This window comes from Mus caroli, unplaced genomic scaffold (genome assembly GCF_978045245.1).
Source record: "Mus caroli unplaced genomic scaffold, Mus_caroli_1 scaffold_15, whole genome shotgun sequence".
Taxonomy (NCBI): domain Eukaryota; kingdom Metazoa; phylum Chordata; class Mammalia; order Rodentia; family Muridae; genus Mus; species Mus caroli.
Window position 1 is genome coordinate 4,749,549 of NW_028227270.1, and position 25,168 is coordinate 4,774,716.

The window sequence follows — 25,168 nt, forward strand, 5'->3', positions numbered from 1 at the left end:
TCTGCTTACAAACAGATGATTATCGAATATGAATTCTAACCATAGTGTATAGGCACCTTGAATCATTGAATTAACTTAAAATAGGGATCTTGCTCTGGCCAGCCTCTTTGGAATAATCAAATTAGTATTAGCCGAGAAACCAGGCTTAGAAATAGATAAGCATATACACAGGAACACTTCCCTGGTCTATTAGTAACATCACCTTCCTTCATTCTTAAATCTCACCTTAAGTTGAATTGAGTAAGAGTAGAGAGCATTCCTTGGTTCGTGCTTGTTGTTGACATGGTTTTAGGATGAGGATGCCACTGTGTATTAGTTAACGAGTCCTCCCCACTAGTTTACTAAGGTCACTAAAGGTCATGATACCTTAGCAGATCTGAGGAGGGAGGGAGGAAAGAGACTCAGGCTGGTCTTTCCATGAGAGAGGAATCTAAAGGGTCTGAGTCAGAATCAGTTAGACAAAGTACAGCAGTTTTGATAAGGGTGTTTCGGAAAATAGAATGTTTGCAGAGGAAGGAAGCAGAGTAGATTTCATAAATATGGGGATTTTTCTAAACTAGGAATGAGAGAACTAGGAGAAATTTACTCAAGATAGATCTTTAGAAAAATTATATTTATTTGTGTCTTTTCAGAATGTGCTCTCAGAAAACTTAATTCACTACCTGGACTTACTTTAAAATTAATGAAAATATGATTACACTTCTTTTTCTTTTTTCTAGACTATTTTATATACCCACATTACCCTTTCTCAAATTGATGACCTCTTTTCCCTAATTTTACACACACACATACACACACACACACACACACACATGGACTATACATATGTATATTTGTGCTATTTGTGTATTAAATATATAAATATTTGACTATAACTTTTTCAGTCCGTTTGTTATTACTTGTATGCATAAAACTTCAAGGCTAACAGTTTGGCACTGGGGAAAAAATGGGCTATGTGCTGAGGAAGCTATTTCTCTCTTTCAACACTCCTTAGTTGCCTGTGGTGCTTTGTCTGTGAGATTTTGCCTCTTCTATTTTAGCATATCTATTTATGTTGTACTCCTTCAGGTCTTGTTTAGGCAGCCATGTTGCTGTGGTAAAGTGGGTTAAGTTTCCCAGCCATTTCTACGAGACACAATCTCATAGCAGCTTTCCCCGTTATGTAGCCCCTACAATCTTTCTGCCTTCTGTGATATTCCCCAAGCCTTAGGCACAGGAGTTATGTTCCACGTATAACAGCTGGGGATGGGCATTCCACAAGAAGTTGTACTCCACATTTTGATTGGTTGTGGGTTTTTTTTTTAATGGTCTTTCATAATTTGCAAAGAAATGATTCTTAACAAATGATTGAGGGCTACACTTTTCTCTGTATTAAGGACACATATTTAGAATGTAGCTAGAAATTACACTGATTTAGTATAGTGATAATACTAGGTTCTCCTATGAGATTTGTGACCTGCCTGTGGAGTTGTCTATGCTTTCAGTACCAGGCAGAATTTCCCTTTTGCTGAGTGGACCTTAAGTTCAATTAGACAGCTGTTGGTTACCACCAAGATGTGAGTACCACTATTGCATTCTCTGTTAGGATTTTCCAAAGTAACCAAACTGGTAAAATAAATGTATATGTCATTTATTAGACTAGCTTATAGGCTGTAGGTGTACAGACATCCAACAGTGGATATATCATGACAGCAATGCTCAGAATCTGATACTTGTTTTCATTCCATGATTCTGGTTGCCTCAGGCTTCTTGGTTTGGCATTAGGTTCATAGGGGATTCCTGGAGAACTGCTTATCTTCAGTTTACTTGGGAATCCTGACCTAGTTGCAACAGGACACATAAACTTGCCAGAGAGAGTAGGGACAACCAGAAGAAATCAAAGCAGCTTTTCCCCTCTCTGTACTTTTATGTGTTCTGCCACTAGAATGTGTGGCTCAGACTCAGAAGGACGAAGCTCCAACCCAACTTGATCTTATCAAGAGAATCCCTCACAGGTGCATCCAAAAGCATGGCTTTTAATTAATACCAGATGCAGTCAACTTGACAACCAAGATTGCTTTTCACAAATTTAACCTTTGTTAACTTGCTATACAATCACATCAGAAAACACACAACAGTAGCAAAATTATAGTTATGAAGTAGCAGTGAAAAAAATTTAGGTTTGGGAGTCACTGCAGCATGAGTAACTGTATTAAAGGATTGTAGCATTAGGAAAGTTAAGAACCACTGTCCTAAAGGATCTCCTGCACTCCAGACATAAACTTTCATACATTCATTATAAAGAAATAACCCAATTTGCCCCTGATAGTCTGCATAAATCACCATTCTAATATTCTTATCCTTTCTTAGCCTGTTGGATTAAGGGTGTTCCAAGCCCAAAGTGGCCAGGAGGAAGTCTGAGCTTCTAGTTCAATGGGATGTTTATTGTGACTCCTTGCAGGTCATATTTGCTTATCAGGAAACAAAAATTCTAGGTGATAGTGAATATAATCATTCCTTTTGCTAAGCTTTGACAGACTTGAGAATCCAGGCTATGGGAGAAACTGTAACATGTCTCAAATGCTGACTAGAGGCATATACCATCTTCTGGGGAGCTCTGCTCCAGTCACCTAATATTCTTTGCTGTAAATATGTAGCTTAGTTAGGGTTTAATTGCTATAAAGAGACACAATGATTTCAGCAACCCTTATGAAGGAAAACATTTCATTGGGGCTGGTTTACAGTTCCAGAGGTTTAATCCACTATTGTCTTGGGAAGCAAGGCAGCCTGCAGGCAGACATGCTGGAGAGGAGCTGAGAGTTCTACATCTCAATTTGCAAGCAGCAAGAGACTGTGTGCTACATGGTGTAGCTTGAGCATAGGAGACCTCAAAGCCTGTCCACACATCCAACAAGACCTCATTTCTTAATGTGCAATTCTCTACGGGCTAAGCATTCAAACACATTGCATTTAACAGTACTTTAATTAATTAATTTTTTTTCATTTTTATTAGTTATTTTATATATTTACACTTCAAATGCTATCACCACACCTAGGGATCCATCCCATCTGCAGATACCAAACCCAGACACTTTTGCTGATGACAAGAAGCACTTGCTGACCCGAGCCTGACCAATACAGATGCATGCAGCCAAACATCAGATTGAATGCAGAGACCCCAATGGAGAAGTTAGACCACATTGCATTTTTAAAGGTCCATTCTGCCATTTTTACAGGATGATGAGAAACATGATGGGAAAAAACAAATAGTGGATTCCATGAATAAGGGTCTATTGTCACACTTCTCCCGCTGTGAGTTGTCTTGGTTAGAAGCAATGCTGTGTGGAATACTGTGATGATGGGTAGGTGTTTGGTAAGTAGTTTTGGCAGAAGCACTGCATTCAGGAAAAGCAAATTCAAAATTGGAATAAGTAGCTACTCTACTAAAGAAAACTTGTTGTCCTTTTGGTAATGGACATGGCTCAGTATAGTCAAGCTGCTACCAGATCTCTGGCTGGTCACCCCAGAGAGCCATATTGTGGGTTTAATGTCAGTATCTTCTACTGACAGATTTACGTTCAGGAGTTGGGCAAGCTGAGTGAGTAGAAGGCCATGTTGGTGAGCCCATTTCTCCTGCCAGGTATATCTAGCCATGCTGGTCATTATCGTGGTGCATAGGCAGTACCTAATATTATTTTTGAAAGTAATTCATTTTGTGTTTGAGACTATAATTGCATCATTTCATCTTTACCTTTTCTTCCTCCAGACCCTCCCATATACCTTTTTTTTAAATCAAGGCCCTTTTTTTCATTAACTGTTGTTGATGTTGTCCATAGTGGTGGTGTTTGTGGTGTGTGTGTGTGTGTGTGTGTGTGTGTGTGTGTGTGAATATATATACACACATACATTCCTAAATACATATGTACAACCCGAAGAGTCTATATAATATTATTTTATGGGGTATTACTTTGTATTATCTGAATACCAGGGTTTGATTTGATTTGAAAAACTGAAGTTATGTATCAGCTCATCTGATACTTCACAAATGTTATTAAGGATGTATGGTTTGGAAATCAAAGCATCTTCATAACTTCAAATGAGCAAAAGGAAAATTTATCCACAAACCTAAAACTACTGATTGAGAGACTGCAATATTCTAGGAGGTCTTCTAGCATTTCCTTAGAGAACAACTATAGATGCCTTTGAATTCCTGTTCTAAGAAGGAGATTGATGCAATTAGCAAGCAAGTAAAGAAATCATGTAGTTGCTGATACCATGTATGCATGGTGGTCTTTGTACTGGCTAGTTTTGTGTTAACTTGGCACAGGCTGGAGTTATCACAGAGAAAGAAGCTTCAGTTGGGGAAGTGCCTCCATGAGATCCAGCTGTAAGGCATTTTCTCAATTAGTGATCAAGGGGGAAAGGCCCCTTGTGGGTGGTGCCATCCCTGGGCTGGTAGTCTTGGGTTCTATAAGAGAGCAGGCTGAGCAAGCCAGGGGAGAGAGACAAGCCAGTAAAGAACACCCCTCCATGGCCTCTGCATCAGCTCCTGTTTCCTGACCTGCTTGAGTTCCAGTCCTGACTTCCTTGGTGATGAACAGCAGTATGGAAGTGTAAGCTGAATAAACCCTTTCCTCTGCAACTTGCTTCTTGGACATGATGTTTTGTCCAAGAATAGAAACTCTGACTAAGACAGGCTCTTTACGCTTAAAAAAAAGGTACATACTCTTTGAAAACAATTATAATTTAATTCTTTTCCTTCCATGCATAGCAGAAAGCAAGGGATGGGACTTCCCAGTGTCAAATTGCATCTGTAGGGTTTATGCATTAATTATCAATGTCCATTTGTTCATTTGTGAAATAAGAGAATTGCACAATCTCGACACGTCTAGAAGAATCTTCCACAGTGCATTAAGGCTAGTGATAATTTTGAAAACCAGAGGAACTAATAGACAATTAATTAGGAATCATTTAATCCCTGGTCTCTGATCGTCGAGTTCAAAAATACATTAGCAGATTGAAGGACTGTGGGGATATTGGGTAAAATGAACCAAATTTCTTTTTTTTTAATTTCTTTTTTTTTATTAGATATTTTCTTTATATACATTTCAAATGCTATCCCGAAAGTTCCCTATACCCTCCCCCCGCCCTGCTTCCCTACCCACCCACTCCCACTTCTTGGCCCTGGCATTCCCCTATACTGGGGCATATAAAGTTTGCAATGTCAAGGGGCCTCTCTTCTCAGTGATGGCCTACTAGGCCATCTTCTGCTACATATGCAGCTAGAGACACGAGCTCTGGGGGTACTGGTTAGTTTATATAGTTGTTTCACCTATAGGGTTGCAGACCCTTTCAGCTCCTTGGGTGCTTTCTCTAGCTTCTCCATTGGGGGCCCTGTGTTCCATCTTATAGATGACTGTGAGCATCCACTTCTGTATTTGCCAGGCACTGGTATAACTTCATAGGAGACAGCTATACCAAGTCCCTTCAGCAAAATCTTGCTGGCACATGCAACAGTGTCTGGGTTTGGTAGCTGATTATGGGATGGATACCTGGGTGGGGTAGTCTCTGGATAGTCCATCCTTTCATTCAAATTTCTGACAATAAGATTTAGATCAACATTTCTGTGTAAACTAGAACAAATGTGACAAAAGCTGAAACAGATTGCAAATTCTGGCTTTCCCTAGAGCTGTGGTTCTCAACTTCCCCAACACGGTTACTGGTCAGTACAGTTCTTCAGTGTTATGGTGACCTCCAACCATGATAGTGTTTCATTGCTACTTCATAAGTGTAAATTTTGCTACTGCTATAAGTTATAATGTAAGTCTCTAGTGTTCAGGACATATGGTATGTGGCCCCCATGCGGTGCCTGATCTACAGGTTGAGAACCATGGCCCTGTTAACTTCATCCTATCAACATTGATAGACTAAAGTATTCTGTGGTTAACCATAACCCTAAAATTTCAGAAATTTCTTACTCAGTGTGTCTGGAAATGATTGGTTCCCATCTGCATTCCTTGAGTCTTGTTTTGTTTTCTTAATGAGCAGAGCTGTCACAATGTAGGGCATCAGCATCTGGCAAAGGAGATTAGGATGACCTGATTTGAATGCATGTTTGGAAACATATTTATTAATTAATGTTCTGGGTCAATATATGTCTGTGTAGAAAGTACTGTTGACATTTACCTACAATCTTGTGGTAAATCAACAGGTTTTTTTTTTAATTTTATGCTTTGAATGCATATATGTGCAGGTTCTGCTTAAACACTAAATACAAAGGAAATCGGGAATACTTTAATAATACATGCTATTTCTTATTAAGCTAATGTGTGAGCTCTTGAGAAGGTTGAAAATCTCTTTGTACTAATGATGCCATAAGTAAGAGTCTGAGAAATTATCAAGAAGTGACTGAGGTGTCCACTGTGTCCTGTGGTGCTCTGTATCCTACTGTCCAGGAAGGTACCAGGCATTAGCAACACACATATGGAGGATACCAATTTCTCTTACGTCACACACCTTTTCCTCCCTCTCAAATATACTCTTGGTCTTTGATATTACTATGTGTGTGCATATGCACAGACATATAAATACAACCTACTAAGTCTATTTAGTTGCTTGTGTGTGTGTGTATATATATATATATATATATATATATATATATATATGCATGCATACACACACACACACATATATATATGTATATATATATATATATATATATATATATATATATATGATTTTGTTGTGTTTGCTTATATCTGATAACAAGCTGGGTTCATCTCCGTAGAAGACCAATTCTCTGTTTCTCAGCTATATGCTGGATTTTTAAAAAATTCTAATCAATAGTATTTGAATTGTTTTGACAGATGGTAGGTTCTTTTGATAAAGCTTTATCTGTTTTGGGCCTGTTATCAAGATTTATTTTAAGGGTACATTGTTTCTTGCCCCAGGGCTAATTCAGCCCTGTGCTGAGATGGAACCTTGGCTGCTCTAAATTTCCAGGCTGACTTGTCTGTTTCAGACAGTGGTATTTTTTTTTAAACAATCCTTGACCTTACGTGAGTGTGGAAGTTAACAATTGTTCTTTTCTAAAAAGTTCTCGCCCAGTGTCTCAGTGTGTAGATTTCTATTAAACTGAAGATAGAAGGGGACATCTATATTTATTCTGCATTTGGTCTCTGCATAGCTCCTCCTATCAATTGCTGAACAAATCCTACCCTTGTTTTCATCTAGAGAGGCTGCCAGCCTCTCTCCGTTCTGACCTGAAGTCTAGAAATTTTCTCTGGGCAGAAAACCTTGTATAAATGAAACTCATTTCACTTTCTTTTTCCTTTTTGTGAATTGGCTGGTATAGATCACAGTGTAGTGGTATCTTTTGCTGGGAGCATTAAATAATGATTTTCTGTTTATTCAGTTTTTTACTTGTTTGTGTCAAGAGGTTAATTTCAACACATTTTTTTCTCCTTATGTCCTGAAGCTCAAATCTTCTAAGTCTTATATTAGTTCTTGTTTTATAAAGATTCTGATTTCATCATGGCAGAACACCACATCTTAGAAAGCAACAACATGAATTTCTTGTTTTCCCCTGAGTCAAGAGAAAACTGCACACATAAGAAACGAAATGTGCTGTTTCCAGTTTCTTGAAGTACAATTTTTGTAACATTATATATTGATCCAGATAATTGTGAACACATGTAAGCCTGGAGAACCTTTCTGAGGTAAAAAATGTTATTCTTTTCCTGGAACCATAAAAGACAGAGTAAAATATTCACTCTCCATCAATATTTATCTTGAACTCAAGCAAAATTTAAATACACGATCAAACCATGTAAAATATGCTTCTGCTTAAAAAAAAAAAAAGACAAAGCATCAGGAATGTGCAGCTGAAGAGATGTCTCCTTGGTTAAGAGCACTTGTTTCTTTTCCTGCTCTTCCACCTGGAATTCAGTTCCCCTACCTGCACTTCGGTGGTTTACAGTAACTTTAGCTCCAGGGAAACCACTTCTGTTTTAAAAAGAAAATAGAAAATGTTTTAATCATCCATGATAGTTCTTAGCAAGCTAGTGTGCAAATTGTTTGGAAGGCTGAGAATAGCCTCGTAGTAATGAAACCATTACTAAGAGTTGAGAAATGATGAAGTCCTGCTGACTGTGTTCTATGGTGGTCTGAATCCTAGTGTCCAGGAGGTAACCAGGCATGAACAGAGCTGACAAACAGGTAGTGGCTGAGTGAATGGAAGAATGTCAGAATGACAAGAAAGGATGAGATTCTGAGATGTCTTCAAGTTGTTTTATTTTATTTTATCTTATCTAATCTTATTTTATTTTATTTTATTTTTTTTGAGGAAGAAGCATTGCTGTTTAACTTCTTGTATTGTGATTTCTGAGAAAGTATGTAATACTAAGCAAATGGTTGATTTTTAGTGTCAGGTGATGGTTGTACAAGTCTCTCATATGATTAACAGGCGATTATTGATGAGCTGTGATGCAATTATTACAGAATACTTCCAAATTGCTTTATGCTGCTTACTTACTTAGTCACATTAATCCTTTTATAAAGTAACATGAGCAGCTGCAATCATTCCATTTTATAGCAGTGGAGGTTGAGGTATGGGGACAATAACTTGAACATGTTTACAGAATAGTTAGTGGTAGATTAAGCCTATAAACATACCATCTTGCTCCGGTATCTAGATTTTAACCATAGGTTACCCTGTTTCCCTGTACACAGCAAAAACAGAGGTGTTCACCATGTCACAGGCAACAATAATGATGAGCCCTTCCAGGGTTAATTTATAAAAGTAAATAGAAATGGATCCTGTGTGAATCATCCCCCAGAAGTTGTCCCTTAAGTTAAGAAAGCTTGGCCTGACTTTGCTTGTACAGCATATTTCTGAAATGAGCAGAAATCATGGAAGACAAATACTAGCCACTTCTAAAGGAGTTGAAAGCCAAATTTGTTGCTGAGAGGAGACGGTGTCTTGTCTACAGGTGAAAGAAAGGCTTCATCAGTAGCAGGCATAAGTCTCTACTTTGGAAATGTACACCTGTGGATTGTTCCACACAAAAATATTCAAAATGAAATCCTGTCCTTCTATCGTATTGGGTCACTTCACTATACAGTTTATACATCATACTTTGCCTTCAGTAGAGTTTCCCCTGAAGAGAGAAAATGTCAGACAGAGGACATGGGTATGTGCTGCAGTATGGGGTTGATTTTGGTTCTCTGGTTTAATTAACCAAATATCTCAGAAATACCCACAGCACCAAACAATGACCTTAGTCCACTCATAAGTGGAACCCATAGTCATTAGTGGCAATTCTGACTTTTTCCCTGTAATAATACTGAATAATCCTTCCAAGAGCAGTACATTACCTTCACCCATGTACAGTCCTTTATTCTTCCACTTTGTTAGAACAAAGAGAAAGGACTATGGTTTTATTATCATATGAGTAACACTATGTTGAGATATATTTAAGAGCTTTACATTTTTCATATTATTGAACACATAAAGCACTGTATGATCGCAGTATTGGTCTCATTCTGAAGAAAAGAAAACAGGTTTACTGAAGCTTTAATATCTTTCTCAAGGTTTCAGAGCAGTCAGTAGATATAAATATAAATCTATCTAGAAATTATGAATGTTTTCTGACTCTCTGGTATGCTGTGATGATTGCAACATCTTTCTGTTAATAGTAAATTTTATACATGCACACATCATTTTATGATGCAGATAATATGGAATCCAAGCCCAGATTGCAACAATTTTTCATTTTTATTTGTTTTATAATCTTAAATATGTGTCATTGGCTCATATGGTTTACATTTGTTCAATCCAACCAGATTTGAAAGCTGAAGACATGCGTACTCATCTGCTTAGCTGTCCAAATATTGCTACAGTCAGTGGTCCTTCCAGACCTCAGCATCTTGTGGAGTCAGGTCAGAAATTCCATTCAGGACCAGAAGCTCAGGGGTAGGTGATCTATTTCCCTTAGTATGCTGTAATGAACAATGAGGGGCATTTTATATTAAAAACAAAATAAAACGGTTTTTTTCCTGCTCTGTTTTTTTTTGTTGTTGTTGTTTTTTAATTTTCCGCTACGTTTTGAACTTGGTTTAAAATCCAGCTAGTCCATATCCATCATTCCAGTTAGTTCTAGCTTCTTGGTGGCTTGGAGAACCCAGAAGGAGCATTAGTGTTTTTACCTTCAACGCTTCCTGGCTTTGAAGATCTGGCTTTGACAAACGCAGGCAACAGGCATGCCCACACCTCCCTCTCCTATTTTCCTGTACGGAGGCTGTTAGCCACGTCCTACTGATGAAGAAAAGAAACTTCAAAGAAAATGGCTGTGCCGAAAAATAAAAGGGTTAAAGTTCCCAGACTCAAAGCAGAATTTACCAGAAATGAGTATATGTGTAATAATTTCCAAATTGTACTTACGGATACCATTTTATCCTATTGATTGGAAACAGTATTCGGCAAAGGGATCCTTCAGGAGAGATAAGAGGGAATGAAAAATTGAAACAATGCATTGATGGAAGTTTCCTAACAGCAAAAACTGAGAAGGTTGTGCCATCCCAGGGGGGTTGGGGGTGGGGCTGCTGCCTGCAACCCTGAGAGCTGTGAGGGAATCGACTGAAGAGAATCCCGTAATTACTAAATTAGACTGCTCCATTTCTGGATAATGCATGCTGCATTTTGATCTTGATTTAAGATCCAATTAGTTCAGGCCCATCATTTCTGTTAGTTCTAGCTTCCTTCTGATGCTTTGAGAACACAGAAATAGATTGCTATTTTCACGTTTGTTCTTTCCTGTCTTTGAACACGCGGCTTTTTGAATCTATGGCAACAGGTGTGCTCCCTCCCACTCCTACATATTTCCCTGATTACATTCATGGCTTATCTTCAGATTCTCTTATGTCCTTGAAACCAACGAGACGCTACTTGGGTGCGCACTTGGCTTTTCCAATAAATAATGACAATCCACCATGAAACACTGGCTTTGAAACTACTGATGTCTCTTTTTGTTTCATGTTGTATTTCCTACACTGCATTGCCCTTTCAAAAATTCTTTTGTTTTCCTTTACTGAAACCATTGCCAAGTCTTACTTAGAAAGAAAAAGAGACTTCAAAATAGATATTTTGGGGTCTTTCAAATAGGAGAGCTGAAGGCTTAAACCTGCAAATTTTGATCAGTTGTTGTGTGGCGAGTTGTGTGGGCAGCACATTGCACTGGGATAGTTGTTCACACATCATTGTGTAATTGATTAGAGAAAATATATAACACTTTCAATAGAAAAATGGTGGAATAATTTTATTACATATACATTGCTCTGTGTTTCATAACAACAGAGCAAATTTGCTTTTTTTTTTTCTCCTTTTGTCTTTTCTCTGAATATATGGAGGGAAAATTCTGAAGCTGTGGTATACAGTACATAATGTTAAAACACGGTCTTCCTAGCCAAGCAGAAAGACTCATTGTCTACATTAATTTTACACATCAAGAAAGAAAACAGGCGCTGTTGCCTCCGTGGGCTTACTGAAGGAAAACATGAAACATTGATTGAGAGCCACTTGTTAATTCACACCAGGGGACCATGTAGATGACTTAATTTTGAAAATTACAATGTAAACAAAGCCCATGCCATAAAGGAGTTCAAGGACCCTACATCAAAATAGTGTTTTGTTCATTTACTTTGACAAGGATGGTTCATATACTCAAGTGTTACTTATGATCGTATTGCAGTGAATTAACATCAAGCATTTCATCAAAATAATGTAATCTTAGTGCTTTAATAACTTACAAAGTTCATTATTTTTCTGATAATAGTTTAAATGATCTATACACATTTATGGGGCACTAATGTTCTCTCTGCCTCCCACTCTCTTTTCCTCTCCCATCATCATCATCATCATCATTCTCTCTCTCTCTCTCTCTCTCTCTCTCTCTCTCTCTCTCTCTCTCTCTCTCTCTCTCATATTATACACAGAGAGTTAGAAACAAGTTAAATAGTTTTCTGCCTTTTCATAAATTCATAGGTCATTAAAATTATTATGTGGTTAATAACCCACAAGTGCATGTATTCTGTCTGCATCCTGTTTTCAAAGGCAATTATTACATTAGTAGTTGCATAGCAGATACTGTAACCGATTATGAGACAAAATTAATTGTATAAAGAGTCTAAATTTAAGCCTTGTGTGATGAGACACGCCTTTAAACCCAGTACTCAAGAAACAGAGGCAGGCAGATCTCCGAGTATATCTCTAGCCATCCTGAGAGGGTCTCTGTCTCAAAAACAACAGTAACAACAACAACAACAAAAAAGTAAAAGTTTGAACATTTTATAGATTAGTTTAGTATGACTAATACATGAAATTTATTATTTATTTATTATTGCTTATTATTAGTATCAATATTATTGTATTGACATGTCTGGTATGTATATGAATGTGGTTGTGCCAAGTTCACAGCACCTGTGTGGGGGTCAAGGAAACTTTCAGAAGTTGGTTTTCTCCTTTCATCATGTGTCCCAGACATCCAACTCAAGACATCATGTTTGCACAGCAAATGACTTTGCCTACTGCGCCATCTTTGACAGCTCTATCTCACTGATTTTAAAGAGAGATAATAAGATAAAAGTCAGTGTTCCATCAGTTCTGTTCAGAGAGCAAACTTGGTTGTATGTTTCCAAATGACTTGGAGGATATCAAGATGTAAAATGTTTTATTCTTTCAATCTTAATTGATATCTGATTTAAATTTTGACATTTTTTAATTGTGTGTGTGTGTGTGTGTGTGTGTATTTAAGAGCTTGAGAGATGGCTCAATGGTTAAGAGCACTTGCTGCTCTTCCAAAGGTCTAGAGTTTGATTCCCAGCACCCACATTGCATAGCTCACACTTGCCTGCAACTCCTGTTTCAGGAGACCAGACTCTTTATTCTGGACTCTGTGTACCCCCTCTAGCCCCAGGGAGCACGCGCACACACACACACAAAATTATACAAATTTAAAGTGTACAAAGTAATGTCTTAATGCATATACATATTTTGACAGGGTTACCATAGTCACTTAAAAATACATTCACTGCCCTATATGGCTGTGTATTCACCCCTGGCAACCATGGCTCACTCTCTGCTTTAATGAGCTTCAGTTTGATGGACTTCACATGAGTGAGATCATCCGGCATTTTAATCTCCATGCCTGCTTTATTTTACTTGGTATATGCTTTCAAGGTTCATCCATGTCAGTAAAAGCAGCAGGGTTTCCTTTCGTAATATTGAATAATATTTCATTTGTACATGTATGTCACATTCGTCTTTTACAGATTTGTTTTTAAAATTCATATATGGTAATGTCTGTACTTTGTGTGGGGGGGTGTACTGGTGACATTTCCACTTATTTGTACCATCCATGGTAAGATTAGAGTCATCATCATATCTATCACCTCAAAGATTATTGTATTGTGTTTGGGGAATATTTAAGTTCTATTAAGTATCTAGATTTATCTTACCAGTTATTGGCAACCATAATTATTCTTTCTATAAATATTAGAAGTTATTGTTCTGATTCATCAGCAACTTGTATCTGTCAATCCCCCTGTCTCCATCTCCTCTGCCTCTATGTTCTTCCTAATTTTGGTAGTCATTGCCTAAATCTTATCATCTTTAAGTTAATGTTTTAACGTCCACATAACTGAGAACATGTGCTTATCCAGGATTTAGTTATTTCACATGGTGTAATGTCCCCGAGTTCTTTTCATGTTGCTGCAAATGACAGGATTTTTATGACTGAATATTTTTCCACTGTATATAATTATTCATTAGTTAGCTGATGTAAAATTAGGTTGATCCCTTGCCTTCTCCTATAATCACTTCTATGAATTTTGCGGTAGCAAACTATACTCAGGTGTATACCTGGTTTGTTTCACAGCCCTTGATACCTGTGATATGGCTATGCATGTCCGGGTGTTTGTATATGCATATATACATCGCTATGTAGAGAGAGAATGGATTTTTAATCCAGGAAAAGGATTCTCCTTTTTTGAAACGTGAGTGTTCGGAAGCACTTCAGTATTTTGTTGCTACTGCTGCTATTGTTAACTAGAACCGAATAAATAGAATGAGGTAGGAGAGCAAAAAAAATAATTTTGACTCTCTAGGAGTTTCATCGTCTTTGTGTCAACATATGTACTTGGAGATTCATGGTCGATTTACCTCCTATGAAAAAGATACATAAAAATTTACAATGTACATCAATCCTTAGCACATCATGGAGTGAGGATTCCTCTCTCTTCTGATGGATGCTAAACAGTCACGGACTGTCGTCATGAAGCTCTTTTGGAATTTTGTGCCTTGCTGTCTGAGATATCAACTATGTGGCCATGTCATGAACATGTGGATTGAGCTTCTGAAGCTCTGGTGTGCTATCTCCAATGCCAGACAGTGGAATACCTTCATTTTCTCTTGGTTTTCTGGAACAAGATCTTTCTCTATAACCTAGGGGGTTGGAGAACCTCAGATATAGAACCAGATGACTTTGGCTCTCTAAGTCTTGAGATCACAAGACTGTGCCACTATGCCTGGCTCATTTCTTAACATGTCTAAAATTACTGTGATATTTTTATTTCATTATTTCACTGTATTCTTTCTCTGACTAGGGATTAGATGTAAGTACATTTACTTACAATATTATTTTAAAGCTTTATTTTTCCCCAGGAAGTCACTCATATACCAAACAAAAATTGAAATTTTTTTAAAAAAATCGCTTGACAAATCTCTTGTTTTGTAGTTTATAAAGGTTGACTTAGAATATATTTGAAAGTCTTTATGAAGATCCTATACTTCCAAGAGAATCAAATGCCATTTACTACTGGTCCAATTCAGCTCTAGAAAGTGCATAAATAGACACTTCTGGGTTATTTTAACCATTATAAATGCACAGAATATTGCTAGGTTCTCCCAGAGGGTCACACAGATAGGAAATGGCTCTGAAAAGGGAAAGTGTTAGTCTTTGGGGATTCGACTCCCTGCACCTGTCAGAAAGTTAGATGTATCTCAGCTGACAGCAAGTCTTCATTTAGACTTTCAAAAAAGGAGAATCCTTTTCCTGGATTAAAAATCCATTATCTCTCTACATAGTGATGTATATATACATATACAAACATCCGGACATGCATAGCCATATCACAGGTATAAAGGGCTATGAAACAAACCAGGTATACACCTGAGTATAGTTTGCTACTGCAAAATTTATAGAAGTGATTATAGGAGGTTTTTTTTTTTTTTTTTCTCACAACATTGCAATGGTATTTGAGGTTCATTAGTGTGGCCACACTCCAGCTTCTTCTTTTTATTTTTTGTTTTTTGGCATTTATTTTGTGTTTTATTAACAGGATCAAAGACAGACAGCATAAACTTTACCCCCTTAATATGTAGTGCAGGTGAATGGCACTGATCATTCCACTTTTAGTCTGTGTGCTGCTGACAGTGTGGTCCTGACTGACATCGATTTGAAGAATGTTCCCATGGTTTTCAAACTGATATTCTGTAGCCATTAAACAGCAGCTCTCAAGTAAATAAGTATAATGAAAATGTTATTTAAAAAAAGAAAAGAAAAGAAAGAAAGAAAGAAGGAAAGAAGGAAGGAAGGAAGAGAGAAAGAAAGAAAGAAAGAAAGAAAGAAAGAAAGAAAGAAAGAAAGAAAGAAAAAGAGAGGAGAGGAGAGGAGGGGAGGGGAGGGGAGGGGAGGGGAGGGGAGGGGAGGGGAGGAGAGGAGAGGAGAGGAGAGGAAAAGAAAAGAAAAGAAAAGAAAAGAAAAGAAAAGAAAAGAAAAGAAAAGAAAAGAAAAGAGGTCAGTGGCAAGGCTAAGTGTGACCTGACGTCACATTCCAAGGCACAGATTTCATCAACTTTCTAGATACAAAGTAGCACACTCCAGATTCTATAATTCAGATTGGGATGTGACTTTCATTGTTAATATGGGGGAGGTGGTGAAGGTTATCTGAAAAGGCGGCAAACATTGTAAAGCTGAGGTGAGCAGCATGGGAATATTAATAATTTTTCTATGCAGAGGATACTGTATAGCTAGTGCAGTTTTTAAATTATGTCCTTATTAGGAGTTCAGCCCAAACTACACAAAGGAACCTTGGCTAGTTTTTGCTCTACTAAGATTCATTTAAATTCACCTCCAACAGCTCTATAAATGCAGATTTAATGGGAGTCTCATTCAGCCTTTGGAAGTGTGGGGAGGCATACTTGAATTTTGAAATTTGCTAGAGCTCAGCCTTCCCTCCAACCACATTTACCTCCTTGAGTCCAAGCATGGAGCAGAGTTAACTGAAGTAGCTAGGAAGGTAAGAAGACCCTTGGATCTCTGGCCATCTGAATCCCAAAGTTAGGGCATTGTGTTAGCTAAGGAAGATTATCCTAATTAGGATGTCTTATGAGGAAGGGACACTTAGCGTCAGAAGGTGCTGCTGTGAGACTGTTCAGACTCCAGTGACAGAGTAGATACTGTAAAAATATTGTAACAAATTTAAGTCTTTTTATCTTTCAAGATTTGATGCCTCAAGTGCAAAACAAACAATCACAGGTCTTACAAGGTGTTGGTGAATTCTGGCTCAAATAATTCTCTCTAGAGCTACTCTGGAGTGAGGAGTGCATGGAAAAACAAGGTTATGAATGGAAGAATGGTGTCATCTGTAGCAGTGAAGGGGATGTGGTCCAGGATGGTGAAGACGTGGCTGTCATTCAAAGACCAGAGACAAGGCTCCTTTTATTCCCCATTTTAAAGATGAGTTCATTTGTCCCTGTAGGGTAATTTTTTTTTCCAATGGGATAAATACTGAAATGATAGGTAATAGAGACCCACAGATTTACTTAGGAAGTATCATATAATTGCTAGAAGTAATATGAGTGGCGATTTTAGAAAAGTAGAATATTGTGATAGAAAAGTGCCCATTACTCAGAACCAAAAACATTGATGTTACAAATTCAGGCTCTGACTGAATTTAGGAAGTTCTGTACAGTGAAGAAAGGGGCTTTCTCTTCAGTCAGACCTTTTCTTTGGTGACAATGGAGATGCTGTAGCTGTCACTCTGCTTCCTATGTTATGATGATGCACATGCAAGGTTCTGTGTGGGCGTGGCCTTGTGAGTGACAATGGGTTGTGTGCACGTTCTTTATCACCTCTTTCATTTCTGAGGGTGGTTCTGACTGTGTATGGGGGAGGGCATTAGAGCTTACATGCAGGCAGAGGTGAAGGCTTTCAGGCTCATCAGGAACACACACACACACACACACACACACACACACACACACACACACACACACACAAGAGAAGTTGTGAAGGTCCAAACAGGAAATCAAGATCTTTGGAAATTAGGCAATAGAGAATGCATGCGAATGTTTTGTTTTTTTTTTTTTCTCAAATAGCTTTACATGATTGAAGCAAATGAATTAATTGTGCTTGCTAAGTGCTAAAATGAATCAAGGTGATTATTGAACCTCACATATCACTGAACACTTTGCAGAAACAAAGGCTGATGTATTCTCACTGTCCCAGTGTCTCACTCTAAATAAATGAACATTTCTGGGTCCAATACGTGGGACAAACATGAAAATGCAAGACCTGGTCCCCACAGTATCTCAGTATCATCTCATCTCCTTTCCTGAAACACTTATGAGGAACTATTACACTATTGACACTCTGCCACAGTAGGGAAACAGGAAAGCAAGGAGCTGACCCAGCCCAGGATGAGCTGACGGTCTAGAGAGAGATGTACCTGGAGGAAAATGACAAGCCATAGTTCAAAGCCCCAGTGTGTGCTGTGTGAGCCTGAAAGACAGAGCCTTTTATTATGCCCATCAGTGTGTGGTTTCTGTGTACAATGTCCAAGAATAGCTGAGTATACTCAAGTGATAGGGCAGATATTACAAGAATATGGAGATTAGAAGCCTCTTCCCACTACAAAACAAATACTATCCAGTATTGGGCACCGTATGAAAATTTCATTGCCTAACTGGTATAGAGAGCAATCGGAAAGTATGACATCACACTTTTGAAGTAAAAATAATTAACATAAAAATGTAAGATGTTTTATAACACTGACAAAAATCTGTTTTATTCAAGTCTTCCTCCCCGTTAAGGCCTCCACCTTCTTGCTTTGTTTGATCTCCCTTGGAACAGCTTCACTCCTGATCATTTTCCTCCTTTAGGACCCTCGTGTTCTTTTGTTGAGCTGTCTTCCGTATCACTGTTTCCCCACTCTGTCCTAGTTTTTTTTAAGCTTTACTCACATTTATAACACCCACATATACACAAACACATAGGTATAGAGATAGAGATAGACGATGGAAATATAGATTATAATATATATATATATATATGGATATCTATATAGAGATACATAGATGATATATAGATATGTACATGTATAGATATATAGATGAGATATATAGATATATGGATAACTGTATATATCTATATAAACATATAGATATATAAATATATGATATATAGATATGTAGGCATATGCCGATATCACAGGCTAGGTCTTCATATGAGATGTATCACATTGTTTTTGTGTTTTTGTTTTCTCTTTCTGAGTTTGGGTCGTCTTGCTTAATATCATACTTTCCAGACATGTCCATTTTCCTGCAGGTTTCATTTTCTGGCAGTTTTGAGCTTTTATTCATGGTTAGTACATTTAATTTTAATGTAAGGTAATATTATTCTATATTCATGATTCCCAAACTACAAATCCACTGTTTCAACCAAAGTGTATTGGCTGCTGCTGGGAACCTTTGGCCATCGAGGATATTTTAGTGGGCTGTCCAACAAGTTTTTCAGCTGGACCTTTTCATTTCAACTATTGACATCATTCTTCTCTGGTTTAGCATCCCTGGTCCCTCACTCTTCACTCTTCATAAGCTCTCTATTGCCTCAGGCTATCTAGTTCCCTGCACTTCCCCACAATGATAGAGATACACATCAAAGCCTCAGTAGACCCAAATTTGGAATTATGATGTCACACGCTCTTTGAACCTGGGCATTATTCCTAGTTACTCTGACTGCACAGCCTTTACTCTAAACCCTTAATCTACTGGCAGAGCTGGTGTTCTATAAAAAAACATATCTTCCACTAACCCATTCTATATTTTTAAATTATTGATTGATAATTTATTACATTTAATTTATTTTTGTTTGTTTGCTTATTTATTAAGGTATGTGGGTCTATGTCATGGTGCATGATAAAGGACAGTTTTTCAGAGCCAGTTTTTCCTTCTGTCATGTATAATTCACATGGATATTGAGCTCACTCCGGTCCCCATGCCTGGTAGCAGACACATTTACCCATAGAACAACCCTTCCAGCTCCTCTCTGTTCTCTTTTTCGTTCCCACCTTACCTTGGCCTGAATCACTATATATCACTCAGGTAGTGATAAATGTGTATCTAAAACTTAAGAAATCTTAATAAGTTATTAGTAAAATTAAGTAGGCAATGCTACATTTCCTAGTAAAGAAAGATTAGAGTAAACGGAAGATTTGGTTACCTCAACAAAATTTTAGGTTATAAAATATGTAAATTAATCCTTAAGCATCTGATTTAAAGAGAAAAAGTAAAATTTTGTAGGAAAATGAAAGATCCACATTATACTGACATCATTGACCATTTGATTGGGAATGGGTTATAACTTTTTGAGTAGTTGGCCAAAGGTGTTCCATAGATAGGCCCCAAATTACAGATTATTTTCAATGCCATTGGTTACCTTTCACAATGCCCTCCCCTCAAAGTAAGGCCTCATTGCTGAAGACACTGCACAAAACACAGAGAAATTGAACTACTGCTCAACTAGAACCTTCACACCTACTGAGCAGCACTCACAGTCCTGGGAGGTATTATACATGTTGCTGGAGGAGAATAATAGGGTCACTCAGCTACAAACATGGTGATCTACAATACTGACATGCCTGTAAGTGGTCTTACAGTGGTAAAACAGTAGAGCAAATGTTACACAGTAACCAACCACCTTTCGATTGTATTTAAGGTCTATCCCACGAGAGAGAACATGGACCTGACATTGTGAACAAGGCCAAAATCATTAGACAGGATTGGACCTGGAGCCTAGAGGAAAGTCTACTTTATTACAATTATTCTGCTCAATGTGTATAGCAAGGAAATGACTCGCAATGATGAATTGCTACACTCACAGGAGAGGTCATCTCTGAGATCTCAGGAAAGCATCTTCTTGCAGTAGAAGGTGCTTAGCACAAAGTGGGCAACATGCATAGACTGAGCCTTAAATGAGATGTCTGTGTCAAACGCCTTTCCTCAGGGCTCAGGCATCTATGCAGAGAGGGTGAACATAAGCTTATAAGGTGGCAGACAACTCTGAGGAAACAATAGTTCTCAGACACAACAAGGCCTTTCATGTTTTTGAAATTGTAATATCATTTTCATATGTTTTCCTTCCACTTCCTCCCTTCAAATCCTTCCATTTATTCCTCTTTGCTCTTTCAAATTAATGGCCTCTTGTTTCATTAATTGTTTTTATATGGATATACATATACGTGTATATTCCTAAATAAATACAACCTGCTCAGACTATTTGGTATTAGATAGCAAATTGATGAAATTGCCTTTCCGCTACCCAATAGAACCGCTACCCAAACTCTCACTGTACAAAGACCATTCTGGATAGAATAATATCAGGAAAGCACAGGGATAAATGTTTTGTGAGTCATCTCACAAAAGGACGCTCATTCACACTGCCAGCATTCTTGCTACATAGCTTGAATAAGACGTTCTCCCAATGAGAAAGGCATATTTGGTGGTAAGTTTTCAGTCATTTCCTGCTTTCTGGGGATCTAAGACAACGCTGTAGTAGGCAGTCATAATGTAACTCTCACTCATCTAGACAAAAGCATACTTACACCAGTTCCCTCATCTCTACCACATACAGCTATGTTTTCAACTATTAAAGGCAGCAGTTCTAAACCTGTGGGCCATTGGGGGTTTGAATAACTCTTTCAAAGAAGTCACCTAAGGCCATGAGAAAACACAGATTACATTTACATTACAACTCATAATGGTAGCAAAACTACAGTTACAAAGGAGCAACTGAAATAAATTTATGATGTGGGGGGGGGGAGAGGTGGGGGGGGGGAGTCACCACAACATGAGGAACTGTGTTAAAGGGTCACAGCATTAGGAAGGGTGAGAACCACTGGTTGGAGATTAGGACAAAAAGGGAAGGTGTGGTGCAGATGTAGGGAGATTTGGATATCTCGGGCAAGGTTGTTGGAGGAAAGAATGGTAGACCTAATATAGAGTAACAGAGGACATTTTACATAAAGCCTACAGGCAAACTCTGAAAAAAATAAAAACATAGCTAGGGATAGAGGATTTAAAAATGGACTCAAGTACCCAAAACTTGGATGATCTTCAAATAAAAATCAGAAGGATATATGAAAGAATATGCTATTGGATAATTCCAATTTGGTGCTTAAAAAGGTCTAAAAAAAAAAGAGGCACAGATTACAGTTATAATTAGGGATAATGTTTCAGTCCATTTTAAAAATGAGTCATCAGAAAGACAGTGGGAAAGACATGCCACCTGCACCTGCTGGCTGGTCTCACCAGTCCAAGAGTGGGTACTTCAAAGAAAACAGCGGGAGTCTTCAAACATGTTGGTTTAGTTTCGCTCAGTTATTGTTTAAAACGCTTATGCAACACAGAAATAATTTATTAATTTTTTTTTTACCTTTTCCATACCTAAATACAGTGTAAAATTGACAATTGCTGAAATAATTGATGCATGTTTGTTTTAGTGTAAGAAATGATGTAGTTTTTGTGCTTGTGAGCAGCTATATTTATCCCTTGGTGGAGTGTCCTTTTCTTTTGTTTTGGTTCTGTTGACTGAAATGACTAGAAACACATGGATCAGAAAGGACACACATTAGTAGTGTCTGGAACACTACCTATTGACATCAATGGTTGATCATCTGCTGACTTGCAGGTTTCCTCTTGTCAAACTACCTTTACATCACTATGATATTCAATGTGCTGTTTTTATTACTTTCAAATGTGTTATCTCAGGTATAATAACAATAGCCACAAAATTCATATCATGCATATAGTCCTTCAAGGGCTCTCTTGGTTAGACTTTGACATTAGGTTTTGATGACTAGAAAAAATCTGTCTTTTTTAGGTCTGAAATTGATAAGATGTCAGTTTCTGTAGGCTTTGAAGAGCAGAATCCATCTGTTGCAATGCCAAAGGACAGCCTGGTAGAGTGGACATGTAGTGTGTCTTTCTGCTTCTTCTAAGATTTTGCATAACTTACTATTTGCTTTCATTTATGTTTGCACAGAAATCCACCCATTTTTTTTCCTCAGAGAAAAATGTTAATTCTTTTTCCTTGATTTCATCTTATGTCAATTAACACTCTCACTTTCAGTTTTAATTTAGTGTCATTTCCCATTTCTTCATTATAGTCATGGCCAATATTTTAATTTCAATATCAGTTCTAATAGCATTCTCATGGATTCTCATCTTTTTCTTGAACGAAGTGGTTAATAATTTATTTAATATTGTCCTGATAGAAATTGGATATTTAGATAGTTCTTTTTAATATTTATTAATTTTGCATTCATCTCTGATTCTTTGACGACGGTTTGGCTTTTCTCACTGGTGAATTGGATGTTAAAGATTTCCCCTGTTATAATTTTGTAAATATTCCAAGTTTTTTGGATTTTTTTCTTGATTTTTTCCCCAAGGATATGATGAGGATGGTCTTCATTTTATTTCTTTCTGTTAGCATGTTACTTCAAGTCTTTTACTTTTAAAAGCTCCTTGTACTCTTTCTGTTCTGTGACTAATAAACACATTTTAAAAGAAAGAGCTTAAACCTACTTTCACGATTTAAGAGTTTAGTTTCTTAAATATGAAACCAGTAACATTTATATTAAAATATTATAACCATATTCAGACTCTAAGCCTGTCTTTTAATCCTTAAACTTTGCCACATAATTGCCAGTTGTTCTACTTCAAAGATAGAATGTATTGATGGATTTAATGTTACATGTATAGCACATATGAAGGATAATGTTTTATTGATTCTAACAGAAACATTCTTGACAGGAGGGCAGACTCTCTGAAACTCTGAAGCATAGCACAACTGCAGAGTTGTGTACAGCCTGGTACCACAGGCCTACATTTCTAGTTCCTCAACTGCCTGAGGCAGGAGGGTTGAAAACTCAAGGGCTTGAGCTTCATAGAGAGTTCAAGGCTATCACTGATAGTTTAGTGAAACCCTGGAGGAAAATAAATAAAAAAAATCAGAAGAGACTGGATGGATTCAGTTGAGTAGAGCATTCTGCGTCCCTGAAGCCTATGTTCAAATTTTAGTCTCATACACATATACATAAATGCATGAATGTGCACAAAAATCTCTTGATAATGAGTCAAGTGTGATATATATTTTCATTAATGATATTTTAGATTCATAAAAATATGATATCAGCAATATCAGAGCAAACACTATGGAACAGAATTTTATATTAAAATTTAATTCATTTTGCTAGTAAAAACTTCGATGATTTCATAATTTCTTTCAACCTAACAATGGACCTTGATTTTGTCGAGAAATTCCATTAGATGCAGTTTTATAGTGATGATATATTTTAATCAAACTACTTGTGAATTATTAAAAGCAGCTTAGGAAATAGCGTGGCATCCTTGAAAGAATGGTATATTGGGAATCAGGAGACATTAGTATGACTTTCAACAGGTTCTTAACCCAATTGGGCCATTTTCTTAAATGTGGAATTTTAAGACAGAGCTAAGTAACTTGACCACCCGCGTATATATCCCCACTATTTCCAAACACAAGGTGACTTTGTTTTTGGTTTATGGTATAGGTTATATATGAATTAGAAAGAGAAGTTCAAATTTGTACCAGCACTCACCTCTTATTCAAGGTAACTGAACAACGTGCAGTTGCTCTCAGACAGAATGACTTAAGCGAGGGTCAGGTCACAGGCAACTAAGGCACCTGAACGAACAAGAACACATGAGAATGTCTCTGTAATAATGAGTAAACTCTGGCAGTCCTTATTGGTCTCTTCTGAGCCTGTTCTCATCCTTCAAAGCTTAGCTCCTTCTTAGGAGAGGGGAAGGGCCTCACTGGGATAGGAAGCTATTAATTCTGAAAAATTTATTACTCAATTTCATTTCAAAGGTTTCCCTCCTTGCAGGCTTACTTATTGGTTGGATGAGTCCTCTTCATTTGCAGTTGTTAACGGATTCCTTTCCCTGAAATAACAACGGAGCTTTGTTACAAGAACATCTGTTACACTGAAGAATTTGGTGACAGCATGGGCCCATTGTGGAACCCACTCACAGATGTGCATCTCTCATTTCAAATGAGAGACTCTTGTTAAATATTTAAAGGGTACAAATCACTAAGACAGGTAGACACCTAGGTTACCCAAAATAAGAGTACCCAAGTGAACAAAGCAAAAGGCAGCATCAGAAATGTGCATTGCAGGCAACTTGACAACCTATAGTCTTGTCTGCAGGATCCCATATAATTCTATAGTCAAATTGACATCCGAGTGGCATATGTAGCAGACACCCTTGGTGCTGTGTTCATGTTCCCACAGACTGAGACGTTCTCCTGCACTGCTACCATTTTTCTGTGTTCATAAGTACATGTAAGCTCCAACGTCCCATGTTTACTTGTAGATTCTTCAGTAATGACTGAGGGGGATAAGAAATGGTTTGAGGTTCAAACCCCTTCTCAAGATGTACAACCCATTTCTGACACTGTGGAACTGAGCCGAGACTGGGGAACCCACCTTTCTTTGTTTGGTCTTCTCCCTGTTCTGTTGCTTCCATACCCCTCTGAGGGCAGAGATCTGCTGGTCTTCCCTACAGGAGGCTTTGTAGGAGTTTCTCATGCTGGAGAAACTTAAGTCACAGGGAGGCCATAGTGCATGTCAAGTATGGACAGGAGAACAAATTCTAAAAGGAAGATACTGGAGGCTCATTTGGAAAGGAATGGCCACTGGGTTAACTTGGCTTGGGATATGGTAAATACACGAGGGAAAAGGAGGAGCCAATTCAGACCCCAAGAGCTTCTTGACAGCAAAACTGAGAAGCCCAGCACATGCTGACACAATG